Source organism: Podarcis pityusensis, assembly GCF_964106645.2.
Source record: "Podarcis pityusensis genome assembly, chromosome: 10".
In the NCBI taxonomy this organism is placed as follows: domain Eukaryota; kingdom Metazoa; phylum Chordata; class Lepidosauria; order Squamata; family Lacertidae; genus Podarcis; species Podarcis pityusensis.
This window is the reverse complement of record NC_138035.1, coordinates 20014661-20035242: the sequence shown is the minus strand read 5'-3', so window position 1 is coordinate 20035242 and position 20582 is coordinate 20014661. Positions and strand designations below refer to the sequence as shown.

Genomic DNA, 20582 nt, shown 5'->3' with positions numbered 1-20582 from the left:
AAATCCTGGAGAACAGCAGCCAGTCAGGATAAACAGCCCTGGGCTAGATGAGCCTATTGGCCAGAATGTGTTATAAGTCAGCTTCCTATATCTTATTTTTTTAAAGGCAAGAGGAGAAAGGGGAGTTCTGTAGATCGATTTATCATTGCAAAATTCACAGACCACTATGAAATTGTTAAGAAGACTATTTTAAGCGCTTCGTATAATGTGGCATGACGCTTGCAAAGCACTCCCAAGTCATATGTCCAGTATGATTAAAGCCTGAATTGTGTCTCTCTGTTTGTAGGATTCATCAGCGCCATTCCTTACTGGCGCCTCTACAGGGATGGACCTGGGCTTGCTGAGCTCTGTAGACAAGAATCGGAATTGGAATGGACAAACTGATGGAAATCCCTGCACAATCTACAACATGGGGAACCTCAAGCCAACTGGAGGTCAAATGTGGCCCTCAAGGCTTCTCTAACTGGCCCTCAGGACTCTCTCCAGCCCATACCCACTCCCCAGACTACACCTTTCCCCACCTCTGGTCTGTGCTTTGGTTCACCTTTTGCTGGTGCAGGAATAGGATCTTGCCTCTTGCATGCCTAGATGGAAAGGTAGGGATCCATGCGCCTGCAGGCGCATGTGTGCATGTGCAGTTCCATATATATATATATATATATATATATAATCATTAAATTTTCTAATATACATCTCAAAATAACCATTTAAACAACCTTAAATCAATGACTTCCCTTCTTCTCTTTCCATGGTTCATTTTGCATATCATACATCCCTGCATATTTTACATGAACCAAACCATTCAGTAATCTATTGTTACATCCATCAAAACTTATATACACTGTTGAATTTATCTCAATGCTACCAGCATTTTTAAATGAACACAATTTTCACCCATATATTCAGTAAACATTTTCCAGACTTCTTTAAACTTACATTCTTCACGTTATCCTATTCTACATGCTAAATCTGCAAGCTGTGCGTATTCCATCAGTTACCATTCTTCTTTGGTTGGGACCTTGCTCGTTTTCCATTCCCCCTTCATTTTATTTACTGCAAAAAGTCTGCAATTTCAGGAAAGTTGGCTGGTAACGCAGGACCTCCCATTCAACTATAATTGTGCAACCTGAGTTTGCTGGTTTGTATGCATCCCACAAGGGACGCGGGTGGCGCTGTGGGTTAAACCACACAGCCTAGGGCTTGCCGATCAGAAGGTCAGTGGTGCGAATCTCCAGGATGGGGTGAGCTCCCAATGCTCGGTCCCTGCTCCTGCCAACCTAGCAGTTCAAAAGCACATCAAAGTGCAAATAGATAAATAGGTACCGCTCCGGTGGGAAGGTAAACGGGTTTCCGTGCGCTGCTCTGGTTCGCCAGAAGCGGTTTAGTCATGCTGGTCACATGACCTGGAAGCTGTACGCCGCTCCCTCGGCCAGTAAAGCGAGATGAGCACCGCAACCCCAGAATCATATGCCACTGGCAGTGGCGTAGCGTGGGGGGTGCAGGGGGGGCCGGCCGCACCGGGAGCAACTTCTGGGGGTTAGGGTTAGGGGGCGCAAATCCACGGGTTAGGGGGCGCAAATTACTTGCCTTGTCCCGGGTGCTGACAACTCACGCTACGCCACTGGCCACTGGACCTAATGGTCAGGGGTCCCTTTACCTTTTATGCATCCCACCTGAAAATTGCAAGCCTGCAAGTGCCTCTAGTCACAGTCTTTCCCAGTATGGTGTGATGCATTTGTTTTTGATTATTTTATAAGTGTGTGTGTGTATGTGTTCCTAAATCCACATTTATAGGTATAAATTAGCATATGCAAAATGTATTCAAATCTGCACCCTCTTTCATCCTTTTTTAAAAATGTGTTGCATTTCCTCACCTCCAGCAGCCATAGCACCACCATTCCAATCCAAATTGGGTCTCCCTCGGCTGTATAAATTTTTTTTAAAGAGAGACAGCAGTCCATTCACAAAGTTTGTCCGTATAAGACAAGGGTATCAGGTTTACATTATAAGAGTTTGTATGCAGTATATATTGCTGCCTTTAGACTAGACTCCTAAGGGGAGGACTCTGCATTCCCATTTCCAGAAATTTTGCAAAACACCTCCCCCCCCCCCAAGGATACTATGTATGGATACTATAAGAGCTAGTCTAGAAAGAATGACCATTTCTGAAATGGAAGGCAGGGGACCTTCCATTTTGAGTTTGCAGATTGCACTTTGGGATCCTTAATTAAAACTTCAATCCCATGCACACTTACCTGGGAGTAAGCAAACTCGATAGGATTTACTCCTAAGTAAATATGCAGAGGATTGCACAGTAGCACACTCATGCCTTCAATTCCTGTTCATACATGCAGCAATAAAATCAACAAAATCGAATAAAAGATATACCAACGCAATGGAGATGACTATAAAGGATTCTCCTTCCTTGGAGATTTTAAAGCAGAGGTTGGATGGAAATCTGTCTTGAATGCTTTATTTGAAATTCCTGCATTGCAGGGGGTTGGACTAGATCACACCTGGGGTTCCCTTCCAAGTCTACGGTTCTATGATTCTATTAACAAGTTAGCAACCATTCTTATCCTAGCTCATCAAAGCCCAGAGCAAATACATTTTTGGCTGCTGTGGTCCTATACATACTTACATGAGAGTAGGTCCCATCTAACTCGGTGAGGATTACTTCTAAACAGAGATATGGCTATAACACCAGGGTTCCCCACCACCAGCACCGCCACCAATTGCTTCATTAAAAGGGGAGGCTGCTTGGGATTCCTAAATGTTTGGTTTGGCACAGCCCTGTCTCAGATGATGTAGTGCAACTCATGCAACACGCTGGCAATTAATATACACAGAACAATAATTATACATACTTTATCAACCTTCTGAGAAAAATGCAAAACATAAACAAAGCCACAGAGAGTTGCAAACTACCAACCTAAGATGAACTTACAATGTCTGGTTTCAATAGATTTTTCAAATGCTTAACTCAGTCTTTTAGATAAGTTCATAAAGATACCAACAAAAGGTAAGTTCGGTGTTATTCACAATACCGAGAGATGCTAGTGGAGTTGTAGATAGATGTTAATGAAGTTGTAGACAATAAAGTTGTAGATGACAGGGTGCCGGCGTTTTGCACCTGTTTTGCCTTGGCAGTCCAAGTAATCAAGAGGCCGCTGTTCGCCCCCGATGGGGCCCTTTTACTGGGGCCTTCAGGTACCACACTCCCAAGATAGTTTTCCAGGCTTCTTCAGTAGTCTAATCTCAAAGTCTTGATATGTATATTGATATTCAGTCTTATAGAGAATACTCTTTCTTGGCTTAAGCTTAAGAAACTGATTGGCTCAGATGATGGCACTGGTTGAGATGAGGGATCATCAACAGTGCACTCTGGACTGCCCATAATTCCCTGTGGTGGGTGGGCTGTCCTGCTGCACACCTATGCAGGTGAGAGAGTCAATTTGCTAAACAATCGAGACGTTTGCAGTTCATCCCAAGTGACTTTTGGCCAAGTTAATCTCTGCCTACATCTCTATGGAAGCAACTCTCTTTGCCAGTGTTCAGAATAGGCCTGCCAAGCCAGGTTGAGGAACAGCCCCAGAGGTAAAGTCCAAGGTTTGACACCGTGTATCAGCAATTGCTAGTTGAAGGAGTGGCACAACTGTGCTCACAGCAGCAATATTAAGGTCAATAGATAAGGGACTTCCTTTAGGAACTCTCTTAAATTATCTGCTGCAGGCTCACATACAGACAAATTGATATATGCAGCAATAAACCCCGCATGGGATGATGCACGGCTTGCTCAAGACATTTGGGTGCCTGAGGCAAGCCACAGAACGGCATCCTCCTCTCCACCAGGGAAAAAATTGGTGCATGAAAAGCTACATCAGGAACAAGAGGGGGTGGGAAATAAAGATATACATTGGAATCTGCTGCCCCATGAATTCTGCTGCCCAAGGCAGTCGCCTCACCTTGCCTCATGTGTGGGCCAGCACAGGGCTGATGTGTGCTCATTTGAGGGCAAAAGCATGGGCACAAACGTGTATGCTGATGTCGTGCTTGCACACCACGAGGCATGCACAAATATTGCACTGATTTCCCATGGCCCTGGGTCCCCTCTATCATGGGGGCAAGAGGTGTGAAAGGAGCAGTATCCCTGCCCCAAAACGTTGGCAAGTGCCAATGGTATTGCTTATGACTGCTCCAATAACATCATGAGACTAAATCATTATGGATGCGCAATAAAAAGAATGTATCAAGGAGCCTAGATTTGTTTCACAGAGGTATTAGCCTGGCTCTCACACAAACACCAAGCACCAAACCATGTTTTCCCCAAGGTGCTTGTTTTCAGGGAAGCACAGTGATTTCTCAACCTCAGTGAAATGAAAACAAATTATTGGAGTCTGGTCTCCTGTTTTCCATACATGTACACACACACCACTGGGCCTTCAGTCCACAGTGTTTCACAATTCATTTCCAGCCTGTGATTCATATTGCTTGACCCTGTCATGGCCTGTCCTTCCACACCCACATACAACTTCTTCATTGCCCTGTTCCTCTCCATTTCCATCACTAGGTATGAGGGAGCCTGTTCATTTCAGTTTCTCCCCATTTTTCCAACCTTAAATTCAGTTCTCCACATTTCCACATAAGTGTGTGATTTTTTAAAATCGCCCTTGTGAATATTCACCAGCATTTTAAATGAGGATTTCTCCCAATATACACAATTTTGCAAAGCAATTTTCCTTAATATAGCACATTTTTGCGGGTGTTTTCCACTGACGTGCATTTTTACCCAAGTATATGCATTTTTTTGTTACGCATTACTTGGCTGCAGAACTGCACTGAAAATTCAGAGAAGTGTGAATTTCAGAAGATGGCTGGGTCTCAGTTTGCACATTGTTTCAGAAAGTGAAATTTTGGTGGGTTCATCTTCAAATGGGAACTGAATCAGATTTCTCATCCATCCCTACTCCAACACAATTTTCCTTAGGGCTCCCCAGTGGAAAGGAGTGTAAAAAAGGGGGGGGAATCCTGCTTAGAGTTCCCTCAAGGCCAATTCATTTTATCAGCTTGCAATCCTAGACACACGTGGAGCTGCACTTCCCAGAATTCCCTGGGAACAGGCGTTGACTGTTAAATCACTCTGTAAATTGTAACTATGCATGTTGGGGAATAGGGGTCTCCTAACAACACTCACAACAACTAGACCTCCCAGGATTCTTTGCAGGGAAGTCGTGACTGTTTAAAGTGGCATGGTGCTGTTTTGAATGTATATTGCCGATGGGGCCAGAGGGGCCCCTGAACACAGAGGGGCTTAGGATTGCGCTGTTAGTCTACTCTCCCTGGGCCAAAGCATTGCTGTCTCCAGTACAATTCCCCATGTTGCATTGTGCTGGCTCTCAAGGCTCCTCCGACTGAATCAGGGCACCAAAATCAGTGACAGGCAAAAGGAAAAGCCACTCACCCGAGGTCCCACAAACGCCTCCGTCTTGTTCCTGTTAGGTCACCGCAAACCAGCTGGAGAATGCCACAACATCAACAAAATATTAAGGAAAAAGCAAATCCGGAGCCACTAAAGAGAGAGGGAGAGAGAGTTGGCTGAGCAAACAAACCCTTCTCTCTCCTCTTTCTCTCCTCCTCTTTTCCCTCCCCTTACATGAGATATTCCAAGCGAATTATCACCAGAGTTCTCTTGTGGGTGGAGGGTCAGGGTGTGTATATGCATTTCTGAAGAGGGGGGAGAAAGGGCCCCCCCCCTCTCTCTCTCAGATTGCCTTATAATACTTCTCTTTATGAAGCAGTGAGAGGAGAAGGCGGGAGGGAGGCCAGCAGGCAGGCCAAAAATGTGGAGACCGTGATCATTTCACAACACTGAGGGGGCGTTTTTCACACATGCGACCAGTGCCGTCATAAATGTGCTTGCTAGGAAGTTAACTCCGTAGGACTTGTGCCCAAGTAAAAAGGCATTGCAATTGGCTGTCAAAGAGGGAGGGAAGGAGGAAGGTAACAACTGGAACCATACATTTCTAGCATGTATAAAGCACATAGCTCTCCCCCTCAAAAAAATAATAATAATCCTGGGAACCATAGACTTTTTTTTTTTAAGGGTACTGGAAATTGTATCTTTGTATCTCTGTGGGGTGTAATCTCCAGTCCCTGGGATTCTCTGGGGGAAGCCAGGTGCTGTGAATGTATTTCTTTAAGCGAGATTTCTGTACCACTTGATTGTAAAACACACAACTCTAAGTGTTTTGCAAAAATAAATGTATGGTGTGGGCATGACCTTGTGGGGGGTGTTCTTGTCACCATAATAATGCATCAGCAGTGGGTTCATGCTGCTTTAATTTGCTGTGCAATTCTTCCTGAATGCTACCACATTACTGCTGTTTGAACGGACAACGAAAGTGAGCCGCAAAGTGGGCCCGTCTTCTGCAACTATAGCATTGGATTTATCCATTTCATTTCTATTCTCCACTCTCCTGCCTCAAAAATGCTCAGGATGGCAGTGTTTTACCCTCACAACAACCCTGGGAGGCAGCTTAAACTGAGAGGCAGAGGCTGACAAGCGAATCACGCCTCGACCTAAGCTGAGTTGGGAAATAAATAAAATAAATGTTTGTTTGTTTGTTTGTTTGTTGAATAAACGGGATTTAAAAGTTATTAGCTTTGGTTAGATTGTGGAAGAAACAGCCCATCAAGTCCATGCTGGCAACAATTTGGGAAACTTCATACAGGATACTTATTTATGAAAATTTGTAAATGGATACAGCGGTAGGGGATGCAATCAAAGAGGCTTGTATCTTCACATGTGCTGGCATTGCGAGGAGGTATATAAGCACTGGGAGTTAATTTTCAAGGAATGAAATTTACAAAGCAAGAGCTTGCTAAATGTATGGGAAAGGGAGAATGAAGGAATGTCACATAAATATCTAATTGGCTTTATGCAGCCAGAATGAAGATTGCTAAAAGCTGGGAAACTAATGTTGGACAACTGGCTGCAGAGACTAGGGCATGCAGCCAGGGCCATAAAACTAGCATTTAATGTAAGGGCTGGCAAGGGGACAGACAACTGTAGTGGACCTCTGTGCTGCAAGTTTCTTAATTGTATGCCTTGCTTCCTCCAAGGAAATCAGGGCATTATTCATGGGTTCATCCTCCAAAACAATCCTGTTATAGTATCTTGGCCAAGAGTCATGGGTTGCCTAAGGTAACCCAGAGAATTGAAGGTTGATCAGAGAGCTGAACCCAGATTTTCCCTGTTCCAAATCCCACAGCCTAGCCACTATACCACATCCAAATCAGGGCCAGGTTCTTTAAAAAGCGATTATTCTCTAGTTCCCAGTGCATATTGCTAATCAGCAACATTCAAGAATGGCACAGTTAAGTTAAGCAAACAGAAGCTATGCTCTTTTTAAAACATCTGGCAATAAGGGCGCTCCCATGCCTTTCCGAATTGATAAACCCTTCATACAATATTCACATTATTTGCTCTTGTATGTTTTGCACCACGCCCGGCTGCAGCCACTTGACCCTTCTAACATTAGAGCACTTTCCCTGAACCACTGCCTTGAAATGCCCATAGATGTTATTAAAAGACATAAACAAGGAGGAGACTGGGTCAGTTTGCATGATCAGAAAAGTGGGGTGAGGGAACACAGTAGCTGAATGTTGAATGCCACAGCCTTTACTCCCAGTGGCCGGGATGCTGAGAACAACATGGCAAACAGGCTCTGGGTCCGACTTGTTTTCAATTAGTTTACCTAACAAATACAATTTCTCCTTTGACTACTATACATTCCTGATCTTGACTATGATATCTTATATTCCACTCTTCCCTCAGCTGTATTTTCATATGATACATCAAAGAAGAAATGAGAGCCAGTGTGGTGTAGTGGTTAAGAGCGGTAGACTTGTAATCTGGGGAACCGGGTTCACTTCCCCGCTCCTCCACATGCAGCTGCTGGGTGACCTTGGGCCAGTCACACTTCTTTGAAGTCTCTCAGCCCCATTCACCTCACAGAGTGTTTGTTGTGGGGGAGGAAGAGAAAGGAGAATGTTAGCCGCTTTGAGACTCCTTCGGGTAGTGATAAAGTGGGATATCAAATCCGAACTCCTCTTCTTCTTCTTCTGGGCTTGAAGATTCAAGGCAGCAGACCTTGAATACTAAATGGCAAACCACTTTTGAAACTAGGGGTACTTTCTCAATGAACAGTAGACCCATGTGCCATATCCTAAACCCTTTTAAAACCACACTAGGTACCTGATACTCTTTTTATATCTATATAAAAATTCCACCAAACCATTTTACCTCATACAATAACATTTTCACTGAAATGTGATTAGGCAGCCAGATGGTTTGCTTGTTTAAAAAAAAGCAATGTTGAATAGGCATCATTGCTTATGGCAGGGGTCTAGAGTAAAATGCCAACGTTTTAAAGAAGCTAATTGTTTAAACAAGACTCTTTAAAGAGGCAATCTTCTGCTGCTGAAGGAATAGCAGCAGAGAGTCAAAAACTGAAGATTTGCATGAATGAGGAGATCCTATGACAAGGATTAGAAAACCTTTGTATTTGTAGGGAATACTATATGGAGTTCATTTGGGAATTTGCTATCCTTGCCACATCGCTACACAATCTATTTAAAAACTTTGCTGACAAAAAAGTTCCAAAGTGCAATAATAGGGTTCAACGGACAGAAGTTTGTCGATCTGTATTCGGAAAGTTTAAAAGTCAGGTAGTGCTGCCACCTATATTGTTCTAGCCAAATTAGGAAATTTATAAAGTATCCTCTGAAGGGAGAAGCCCCAGTCACCTTTAGCTACAGAAGACAAAGCCCCAGCCCTGACCCTTGGTTAAAACAATTTCACTAACTACTAATTTCTAGGCATGATTCAAAGTGCTGGTCGTGACTTATAAAGCCCTATATGGTTGTATGAACCTGACGAGGCGGTAAGATCCTTCCCTCTGTTCCATCATCCTCAGAAGAGAGAGCCTTTTCCATGGTTGCTCCCACATTATGGAATTCTCTCCCAATAATGGCTCACTAGGCTCCCTCTTTGTTATCCTTCCACCAACAGGCTAAGACCTTATTCCAAAAATAAAGGTATATACAATGCTGATCACTGGACTGCTATCAGGGCAGGCTGTTTTTAATTGCTGGTTTTAAATGTGTTTGGGTGTATTTTAATTATTGTTTTAAACTAATTTGCTTTTATTACATTGCATTTTATAATGTTGCTTTTAAATGTATGCCGCCATCTTGAAGGATCAGAGTTTTCCTTCTCCTAGGTGTGCTACCTTCCCAAGTTGACAGGCCCCATCTGCCCCTCACTTTCCTCTACAGCATGTGCAGAAACTGCTTTCTTGACTGTTGGACCCACTATTGAACTCATCCACTCAATCTCTCAGAGCCTGTCTTCAAATGCAAGGGAAGTTCCTAACTCACCAAGAGTTTGAGACCCATTGGCTACCTTCACCTGGTTTAGCCAGCCAGTTGAAGCCATTCCCAGGATGTGACTGCTGTTGCGTGATGGCAGCTTCTAGGAGCCACAGGTGAGAGCTGAGTACAGGGTGGGGACCAAAAGTGGTCAAACTACCCCACAAGGAGCACACTATGTCCCCCAACACCACATACACCCCAATTTTTGCTTTATTTAAAAACCACTATAGTATCAAAAGGGACGCGGGTGGCACTGTGGGTTAAACCACAGAGGTTAGGGCTTGCCGATCAGAAGGTCGGCGGTTCGAATCCCCGCAACAGGGTGAGCTCTCGTTACTTGGTCCCTGCTCCTGCCAACCTAGCAGTTCGAAAGCACGTCAAAGTGCAAGTAGATAAATAGGTACCGCTCCGGCGGGAAGGTAAACGGCGTTTCCATGCACTGCTCTGGTTCACCAGAAGCGGCTTAGTCATGCTGGCCACATGACCCTGAAGCTGTACGTCGGCTCCCTCGGCCAATAAAGTGAGATGAGCGCCGCAACCCCAGAGTCGGCCACGACTGGACCTATTGGTCAGGGGTCCCTTTACCTTTACCTTTTATAGTATCAAAAACTACATGCATTCCCAGCATTCTTTACTGTCCCTATGCAAAATATCTCCATTTGGCTTGCTAACTTCACACCAGACATGGCAGAAGACTAATCTGCTGGGGGCTGGTCCATGAGGATGAATGGACCACTGCCCCACCAGCCTCAAGTCTGCCCTCAGCCAGCTCCCACCTGCCTGCTTTTGTCTCTCCACCTACCAGTAGACCGGCTGTCTTCCTCCCTACCATCCCTGACTGACACCACCACCCACTGCTGGATTAATCCCAATGTTTGAGTCGGGATTCAGTTATTCTTCCACAACCTGTGTTGTGCTGCAGTCTCCTTCCTGTCTTACCAAATACTAAACCTAACAATGGGAACAAGCTACATCTCAGCAGTTTTCTTCTTCCGACAAGCCCTCTTCTTCCTCTATTCATCTCTTGCCAGCTGGCAGAGCCTCCTCTGTCTCCTATTCTGCTTGGCCCTTTTCTTCCTGAAACAGGTGCAGAGATTTTAATAGAACTGCTTGGGCTGACTCACGGCCCTCCCACCTGGTCTGTTAACACTGCGGATGTCTTTCTGAAAGATCCATTAGGAGATGTTCCAGGGAACTCCCTTCCTGTCGCACAAGCCTTGTGCTGGAGACAGAGAAAGCAGAAGTCCACACAGAGGTCAGCTCCAGGCCACCTGTTAATTGAGAATTAATCTTGATTTGTTTGCAAAAGCTTATGGGGATGTATGTTATATAATGCTGGCTGTTCAGTGATCATTCATTCTGATTTGTTTCTGGGGAAGTTATGTGACCATGCACCAAGCAATTGTTATCCCACACAAGAGCTGTTCAACTGTGGATGGCCATCTGTCATGGATGCTATAGCTGAGATTCCTGCATTGCCCGGGATTGGACTTCCACCTGTGGTACTTCTGTGCTTGGTATACCCTTTTCCACTTCCTTGCTTCTTTGGCTTAGGTTTGCTCTTGTCAATCATCATGATCCTGGCCGGCAAGTTGTGGGTTTTGGAAAGACGCCGGACAAAAAAACCAACCTCAATCTAGATGCAGTCTTTGAGTTCTTATTTGTTCTCTATGTGCTTGACTGCATTCTGTCCCAAAGTCCTCCAGATAATATACACATGGTTTGGATTTGATGTGCTGCCTCAGTTGCTAAGCACTTGGAATCCAGGTCTCTACCTCAGCACTTCCCAATCTGTGGCTCACCTGTGCAAGTGGGTTGCAGGCTCCATAAGTAAACCCAAAATAATTATTGGTTACAATCCTTAACTGGTACGATGAATATCACCTACAACTTTTGTTTTGTTGGCATATTATAATGTTGTGTTGACATTTGCAGCTGAACTTTGGAAAGGCTCAAGTCTTACATTTTAACACTTGGGAACCGCTCTCTGGCAGCTGACAGAAGATGCAGTGAGCATTTGCCATAAGGTGCTCATAGGAGTTAAGTAATTTTTTGCTTGGGTGCCTCAAGTCATGGTTATAAAATTGGCAAGCTTGAAGTTAAAATGCATGAAGCAGGCAGCTGCTGAAGACCTAAGGTCCAAAATTCATGTGATAATAAATCAATGAGTCACCATACCAAGTAAATGTGGGCTTGTGGGTCATTAGCCAATCACAGTCCCCTGATGTGCCTACCTGTATATGTGCATTTGTAAAGCACATTTGTTGCTTTTTAGACATTTCACACATTACTCTTTCAGTAAGAAAACTGTAAACAGCTAAAAATGTATTGTGTGAAGGCATCTGGATACATGTCCTGTTATAGAGGTTCTAGGTGTTCATCTGTGACACAGCTAATGCCTGCTTGGGGAAGGTTGAATGAACAAGAGCTGCAGTCCATTATATTTAAGGATCAGGAAAGCCATGTATCTTTCTGTGGCCTGACTCTAGACCTAGGTCACACACACCCCACACATTTAAAACACTGTCATGACACTTCAAACAGTCATGACATTCCCCCAAAGTATTCTGGGAGCTGTGGTTAAAGGTGTTAACAATTGCTAGGTCTCTATTCCCCTCCCAGAGCTACAATTCTCAGAGTCATTTAACAGTAAATCCCTTTCCACAGGAAACTCTCAGCACCCTCAACAGCTCCCAGAATTCCATGGGGTAAGCCATGACTGTTTAAAATCATATCGTAGCGCTTTAAACGTGAATGGCGCCCTAAGCCTAGGCTTTCGTGGAGCTCTTTTTCCAATTTATTTTAGTTTATATGGAAACTACATTTCCCCCCCTCAAGAGTAGAGAAGAAATATAGGTGGGGAAAGCTGCATCTCCATGAAGAGGAGACTGCCAAAGAATCCACTTGTCAAGATTATGCTATGTAAGCTGAAAGTCAGAGAAGGGATTTGTTACTCAAAGGCTGGGGAAACAAGCAAGCAGATGCTTTAAGCTTTCCATGCTGTTGCCTAAAATCTGGGGGAAAGATACCACCAGTGATTTTAGGACTCAACTGCTCCGAGATTTTCCAAAGGCACAGCAGTGCGCTTGATGGCCTTTGAAAGCCCCTGCAGTACAATATGTACACAGAGATGGCAACACCAATGGTGCTGCTGGTTACCTCTCTATGCCTGGCACAGCTTACACCACAGAAAGGACCAGGCAGATGGCTGGAATCAGCTCTGCAATGCCCACGATCAGTTTCCAAAGTGTGCACAGAGGCTTCTTAAATGAGGGACTTTTCATCTGCAGCTTCTGTAGCTCTGGTTTCAATAATAATAATAATAATAATAATAATAATAATAATTTATTATTTGTACCCCGCCCATCTGGCTGGGTCCCCCCAGACACTCTGGGTGGCTTCCAACAAAACGCTAAAATACAATAACCTATTAAACATTAAAAGCTTCCCTAAACAGGGCTGCCTGTCTTCTAAAACTTTGGTAGTTATTTTTCTCTTTGACATCTGGTGGGAGGGTGTTCCACAGGGCAGGTGCCACTACCGAGAAGGCCCTCTGCCTGGTTCCCTGTAACTTCGCTTTTCTCAGCGAGGGAACCTCCAGAAGGCCCTTGGCGCTGGATCTCAGTGTCCAGGCAGAATGATGGAGGTGGAAAAGCTCCTTCAGGTATACTGGGCTGAGGCCGTTTGGGGCTTTAAAGGTCAGCACCAACACTTTGAATTGTGCTCGGAAACGTACTGGGAGCCAGTGTAGGTCTTTCAAGACCGGTGTTATATGGTCTCAGCGGCCGCTCCCAGTCACCAGTCTAGCTGCTGCATTCTGGATTAATTGTAGTTTCCGGGTCACCTTCAAAGGTAGCCCCACATAGAGCACATTGCAGTAGTCCAAGCGGGAGATAACCAGAGCATGCACCACTCTGGTGAGACAGTCTGCGGGCAGGTAGGGTCTCAGCCTGCGTACCAGATGGAGCTGATAAACAGCTGTCCTGGACAATAAACAGCTGTCCAAGCCAGGTCTGTAACATGGAGCAGCCCATCCTTTTCTAAACTTTGAGCCATTTGTAACATAACACTCCTATGCCCAAGTCATGAACCAGGCCAGCAGGTATTCCATTTGGACACCTAAAATCACCCTCCATATCCAACTGCAAAATGAAAATATTTCTTCTCTCTTTTTTTGGAGGTTTAGAATTCTGCCTGGCAATCGAACATTTAGGGTAAAGCCCTCTGAACAGCAGGAAGTCTGCAGTCCTTATAGATAATGCAGAAGGCTCCATCATTTATTTACTTGGAGTATTTCTGAATTGCCTTCCTGCCAAGGAACCCCTTGTGTGCTGCGGTGCATCTCAGGAGGCATGGGAGAAGTCTCCCCAAAACACAGGGGAGATGCAGCGTTGAAAATCCTTCTGCTGAGGCAGCTCCTCCCGGCATCATACACACTGTGGCAGCTCTTCTGTGTCGCCAAGATTGTCTTAGGCAGGGAACCAAAACAGCAGCACCGTCTGACAGATGAGAAGATTCCTGCTAGATCATTAATCACTCCCTCTAATAGCAAACTCGGATGATGAGTGCTGACAAAAAATAGAGCTAGAATGAGACCTCTGAGAAAGAGGGAGGCATTCATTTACACAGGGGAGCAGGCGTTTGCAGATGTAGAAACAAAAACTTTTTTAAAAAAACAACAACACTATTGGGGCCAAAAACCAAAGGAACCTCAACACACACAGGGAGAACTGGGTGTTTGTTGGAGAAGTAAAATAGAAAATGGGAGGGAGCAGAGAATATTCTGTTGAGCTCCTCACACTTTTTGCAAGTTGGCAGGAAGCCTGAACAGGAGAACACCCTGACATTGAGGTGCACTGTCCTACATGGTGCAGGTCCTACATATGCAAACACACAATTCCTTGAAGGTAAGGTGGGTGTTGCACCTTACCTTGGGCAAAACCATACTCAAAAACACATTACAGAGCAGCTAAAAAAGCACCAAGTGTTGCTAAACTACAATTCCCATCACCCCTTGCTATTGGCCGTGCTTGCTAGGGATGATGGAAGCTGTAGTTTAGCAATACCTGGGGGGTGCAAAGGCTCCCCACTCCTATAATAAAGTATCAAACACCACTTGCCAGTTGTAAGTTATATTCCTATATGTACCATCCATTCATTGACTGGATTCATCCCATCTGATTAATCCTACCCAATCAGACGCCATGGGAGCTACAGTGACTGGGTACCCAGGAAAGCTGGCTTCCCCAAGGGTTGTTGTTGTTGTGGCAACTGTCTGTCTAAAGAGACAATGGAGTGTGCCTCCGGGGATTAAGTCAAACCGCTGGAGAATCACAGCGCTGATTCTCTGTGGCTGCAGAGACTCATAGCTTGTAACTGCTGCTTCCTGCATTGATTTTGCTGCAGTTGCCTCTCAGAGGAACAAGCCTGGGCAGTGTGTATGAAGGTCCTGGACTACCCAGACAAGAAGACAACTTTCAGCCTCACTGATGTGGTCCAAAAGGAAAGCAGAGCAATATGCTTGGCACCAGCATGGCTGCAGGAGTTGCTAGAAGGAGGCGTACAAGGCATCATTCAACCATGTTAGGGACTCCACTCCAGATGTGGGTAGGAATTACTCATTGGCCTTTTCTTCTCCTGAATATGTCCTGCAAGGCAGTGGGTATAGATTTTTCCTCAGGGTTTACTCCCAAAGCCTTTCTCGTGAACGAGTTCCCCAAGGGTACTCAGCCATCATAGAGTCATTTTTTTAAGAGAACCCTTAGGATGATGCTTTGGGATCAGGAAATACAGTACATGCCATGGGGGTATTTTGGACTCTCTGCAGTGTACAGGAATCCTGTTGCTGCAGAAGACTCAGCATCACCCTTGAATTCAAGGGTTTAAAGTTAATTTAAATTGCTTTTCCCAAATTCCAATCCGATTGCTGTGCAGGACACCTAGATCACCAAAAGGAGCTAAAGTACTGGGGACACCTTGTGGCTGCTAGAATGAAGTTTATAATTTTATTTAAAATGCAATCCCAGTTGCTGCTGCTGTGAGAGATTGCTGAGGGATATCACCCACAAAGCTAATCAGTAAGACATCATGGGAGCTATATGTACTCAAATGGTCATTTATTTATTTTGGCCTGGTAGGAACATAGCAAGCTGCCTTATATACCAAGTCAGACCCTTGGTAGGGTGTCGTTCAGAACTGTCTACACTGACAGGCAGTGGAGCTCCGAGGTTTCAGGTGGGGGGCATTCCTAGCCATACCTGGAGATGCCAAGAGGTTGAATCTGCATGCAAAACAGATGCTCTACCACTGAGCGATGGACTTTCCTGGTAAATAAAACTCTCCACTGGTACTATAGGGGTGTGGGGATATGGTTTGTTTGTTTTTTGGGGTTGTTGTTGTTTTTTGCAGAAGTCCTCTGATTTACAATATATTCTAGTTCTTTGTCCCTCGTTGTTTAAATAATAATAATCAAATGGCCAAAAGCAAAGGCCTCTGTAAATCACTGCTCTAGACCTAGGCAAGTTCATGCGAGCTTTCCGTATCTATAAAATCCCAGATGTAGCTCACCTTTACTGTGTTCAAGTGCTGAGCTGAAGTAATGCTGAATTGTAAGTGCCAAAACTTTCTCTCGCTATTTTCCTATTTTTCAATCAATTAATTCTAAACCAACTGCATTCAAAAGTTAACATAATTTCGGTGAAATTTCCACAGGGCGGGGAAAATGCAGTCTTTCGTCACACATTTTGAGATGTTTGAAGCTTGCCTGAAAGCAGGGACGTCTTAACCATTGTCTCTAGTGGTGCGTGGCGCCACAGCGCTGGGCTCCCAGGGGCGCCGAGCGGGCTCTTTTGCTGCGGCTCTGCGTGAGTTAAGGGCCAAGCGAGGCACTGAGGCGGCCGCCTGGCTCCTCCCTGTGTGCCTGGGATTAGTCAAGGGGCTGTGCTGAGAAAGGCTTTCTCCAGCTTCCAACGAGGCTCTGAGTCCCCCGCCCTACCCTGAAAGGAGGAAGAGGAGACAAAGGTGGCTGCGGGTGGGGGGTGAGCCAAGGACTGCATCCCTCCCAGCCCCATGTCCCCTTTTCTGCCTCCTGGGCAGCTCCCATGCCATCCCTATGGGCGGTGCTGAGAGATTTCCTCTGTTGCTGTGCTTGCCCCCACCTGCTGCTTGGCAAGAGGGAGTTTTAATAGTTGGGAATGTGGTGGGTAGAGGGACGCGGGTGGTGCTGTGGGTTAAACCACAGAGCCTAGGGCTTGCCGATCAGAAGGTCAGCAGTTTGACTCCCCATGACGGGGTGAGCTCCCGTTGCTCGATCCCTGATCCTGCCAACCTAGCAGTTTGAAAGCACGTCAAAGTGCAATAAGATAAATAGGTACCACTCTGACGGGAAGCTAAACGGCATTTCCGTGAGCTGCTCTGGTTCGCCAGAAGCGGCTTAGTCATGCTGGCCACAGCATGTATGCCTGCTCCCTCAGCCAATAAAGCAAGATGAGCGCACAACCCCAGAGTCGTCCACGACTGGACCTAATGGTCAGGGGTCCCTTTACCTTTACCTTTATGTGGTGGGGTATGATTTCTATTGAGTGCGGCTGATAAGTGTCCCCTGCTCTCCCCTCCCCATGAAATTAAAAGGGGAGGGGGAGCCGTTTCTATGATGTGGGCTGGATGAAGCATTGTAGTTTGTGTGTCACCATCCATCGCCACCCTTCACCCCTTGCCAACCACTTTTATATTGGGTATTTCTGATCTTGCAACGCAGCCTTGCAATTTCATTTTGCAAAGGTCACCTTCCTGGGGCAGGTGATAATTAAAAGCAATATAAAGGTATCATTTCTGCAGCAATGATAATCCTACGCAAATGCACCTGAGAGTAAGCCCCATTGTATACAGTGTCAGATTTACTTCTGAGTAGTGCTGCAGGAAGTAAATCTGACACTGTATACAATGGGGCTTACTCTCAGGTGCATTTACGTAGGAGTATCATTGCTGCAGAAATGATACCTTTATACCCACAGCGCCACCCGCATCCTCTGAGTAGTGCTGCAGGAGGACGCGGGTGGTGCTGTGGGTAAAACCTCAGCGCCTAGGACTTGCCGATCGCATGGTCGGCGGTTCAAATCCCCGCGGCGGGGTGAGCTCCCGTCGTTCGGTCCCAGCTCCTGCCCACCTAGCAGTTCGAAAGCACCCTTAAGTGCAAGTAGATAAATAGGTACTGCTTTATAGCGGGAAGGTAAATGGCGTTCCGTGTGCTGCTCTGGTGCCGGTTCTCCAGAGCAGCTTCGTCACGCTGGCCACGTGACCCGGAAGTGTCTGCGGACAGCGCTGGCTCCCGGCCTCTAGAGTGAGATGAGCGCACAACCCTAGAGTCTGTCAAGAATGGCCCGTAAAGGGATACCTTTACCTTTACCTAGTGCTGCAGGAAGGCATAGGATATGGGAGGGGATGTCTGTCTCTCTTCTCTCACTGCTACCTCTCTCCCCCTCCACCCAGTTTTATCCATTTATGCTAGTCGAAAGAAAGCTGGTGCAAAACATGACAGTGTAAAGGGACAAAAAGGGGCATGTGGATGGTGGGAAGTGGGATTATTACTATTATTATTATTATTATTATTATTATTATTATTATTATTTATATACTGCCCTATACCCCAAAGTCTCAGGGCGCTTCACTGAATAAAATCAAAATATAAAACCACAAAATACATAATCAAAATAAAAATAACAATCCTAATAACCTCCCACTCCCAAAACCACATTTTAAAAGGGCAGAGGATCATCACAACATTTAAAGTAAGACAATTAACAGAGCCACTAGTTGGAAAGACCATGATCTCAGAAATGTCAGCAGGAGTATTTATTGGCAACCAAATTGGCTGGGTGCTTTTCTGATATAGTTAAGCTGCAGCCTAACTGTTTACTGGTTCCTTGTTTATGTTAAGTGTGGTGTCAGCTCCCTAAAAAAAGGTCAACAACTCAGGGGGACCTTTCCTTTAAAAGGTCAACAACTTTGGGGTCCCCGCCCCCGCTTAAAAAAGGTCAACTCTGGGAAACCGGGGGGGGGGGCGCTGGAGGGATCTTTGCACCACAGCACCGGATATGCTTAAGACGGCCCTGCCTGCAAGTGTTCTTTCATTCTACAAGTCATTTCACCAGTGGCTTGCACTGTGCAGTCTTCTTTGCTGCAGATGCTTAGAAAGTTGAGGTAATTTTAATCTGTTTTAGCATTTTAACTTTTGTATGTTTCTTGCTTCTGTTTTATCTTTTCTAAACCATTTTGTGATATATTTCTTTACAATCAAGTGGTGTGTTATGCAGGAATAGAATAAAATAGAGCAGAGTAGAATAGAATAGAAAAGAATAGAATAGAATAGAATAGAATAGAATAGAATAGAATAGAATAGAATAGAATAGAATAGAATAATTTGCTAGAGCTGGAAAACCAGTGAGATAAGATGTATGAAATCAAACATGGAATCTGTGGGGTTTGCAGCCAAATCACAAGTGCATGTTTTGCTAGGACCCTCTGTGTGAGATCACTTCCTTTGCCTTCTCAGCACAATTCTGTAACAAATGTGATAATCCCTTACACTTCCTTCGGCCTCTGAGGTGACTCTCTCTTTACACCATGCTCCCAAGCTAAGCAGACATGGGTCTGGGGCTTCAAGTACGCACACGCGCACACACAAATGCGCACACACGCACACACCCTATTTTGAGACTACCAACTTTTATATTGCAGTAACTTAGAAGTATTTTTCTGCACACTACTTTGATGCATTTGCTGCCTTCATTGAAATGTAAGTAAAACTTTTTGCTTATCTTACTAAAAATGTCTGGTTCATTCTCTGCAACGGGGGTGAAGAGAGGAAGGTCAGCAGTTCACGAATAAAAGGGGATAAAACAGTATAACTTCGTAATTCTTAAGCTTCAGCAAACTGTAAAACATGTAAGTGTTTTTGCTCAGCTACATCGGCTTCACAGCCTGCTTACTTTTCCATTTCTCCCACACATGTGTATAGGAGGTTTAAATTTTAATCTACAGATTTAATCCTCAATCCATCTCCCTCAAAGAATCTAGGACTTTTTACAATGTTCCATCAATATGCTGGACTGTTGCCCAAATAATTGTTAGTATTCCACACTACAGCACCTCAGCACCTCCTTCTTCATCATGTGATGCAGTTTCATCAGTCTGCAGCTTGCCGACCTATACTGAATAATGGACAAATAATGAAGTCAGTGAATAATGAACTGCTGAATAACAAATGCCTCCATGCCTGGACTACAAAAGAAAAATGATTTCTTTCAAAAAAAAATTTGTGGCAACAAATGCTTGCAGGATTTCTGTTTTTTTAAAAAAAAGGTGGCCATCATTTTCAGCAAAAACATTTGCTTTGAATATTTGAACAGCATTGCTATATAATTAATCTTTCCCCTTCCATGGGCCACTAGACAGCCACTATTCTGCTCAGAAGCCACAGCACAAAAAGGAATCCTGCACGTAGGAAGACACTCAGACTGCCATTAACGAGGAAGATGTTCTGTGCCCTTGCTTGTGCTCATTGCAATTAGGGATGGGCGTATATGTTGATTTCGCCTTCTCTTTTTTCCAGTCTCATGTTTGGTTCTCCACGTTTACAATAGATATAAAGGTAAAGGTAAAGGGACCCCTGACCATTAGGTCCAGTCGTACACTCCTGCAGCCAATTGGAAGCCGTGCCTTGGTTTCCAAACGTTTCAGAAGTCAAACGGACTTCCAGACTTCCAGAACCATTCTGTTCAAAAACTAAGGTACAACTGTAATAGTAATAATTGCAGCAGCTGTTGGGGGGTCAGAAGAAATGGGACCATTGGATTTTTTAAAATCACACCTCCCTGCCATAGTTATGATGACTGCTTCCACCTCCCAAAAGAGCTGCTTTCAGCCCATGAGGAAAGGAGCTCCTGTTGATGCTGTACACAGTTTGGGCCTTAAAGAAAAAAGGGAATGGGGACAAAATCCTACTGCAACAAGGTAAAAGGCCAATACTGGAATACTTTACTTCTGTCCCAAGCCATATGTCCCTACAAGTTGGAAATGGAGCAGGAGCTAAGCCTTGAGCAGCAGATCACCACTCACTTTAATAGACAATAACGCACATCACAAATATG

At 44.8% G+C, this 20582-nt stretch overlaps 1 protein-coding gene across 1 annotated transcript in view; it reads right to left on the bottom strand.

Annotated features, from left to right (window-relative positions):
• SLC6A12 (solute carrier family 6 member 12) overlaps positions 1–5736 on the bottom strand; it is a 47693-nt gene extending 41957 nt beyond the window's left edge. The window contains exon 1 of the mRNA XM_080971595.1: positions 5462–5736. The gene's annotated coding sequence lies outside the window, so the exon portion shown is untranslated. The remainder of the gene's footprint in view (positions 1–5461) is intronic.
• Between the last annotated feature and the right edge of the window lie 14846 nt (positions 5737–20582).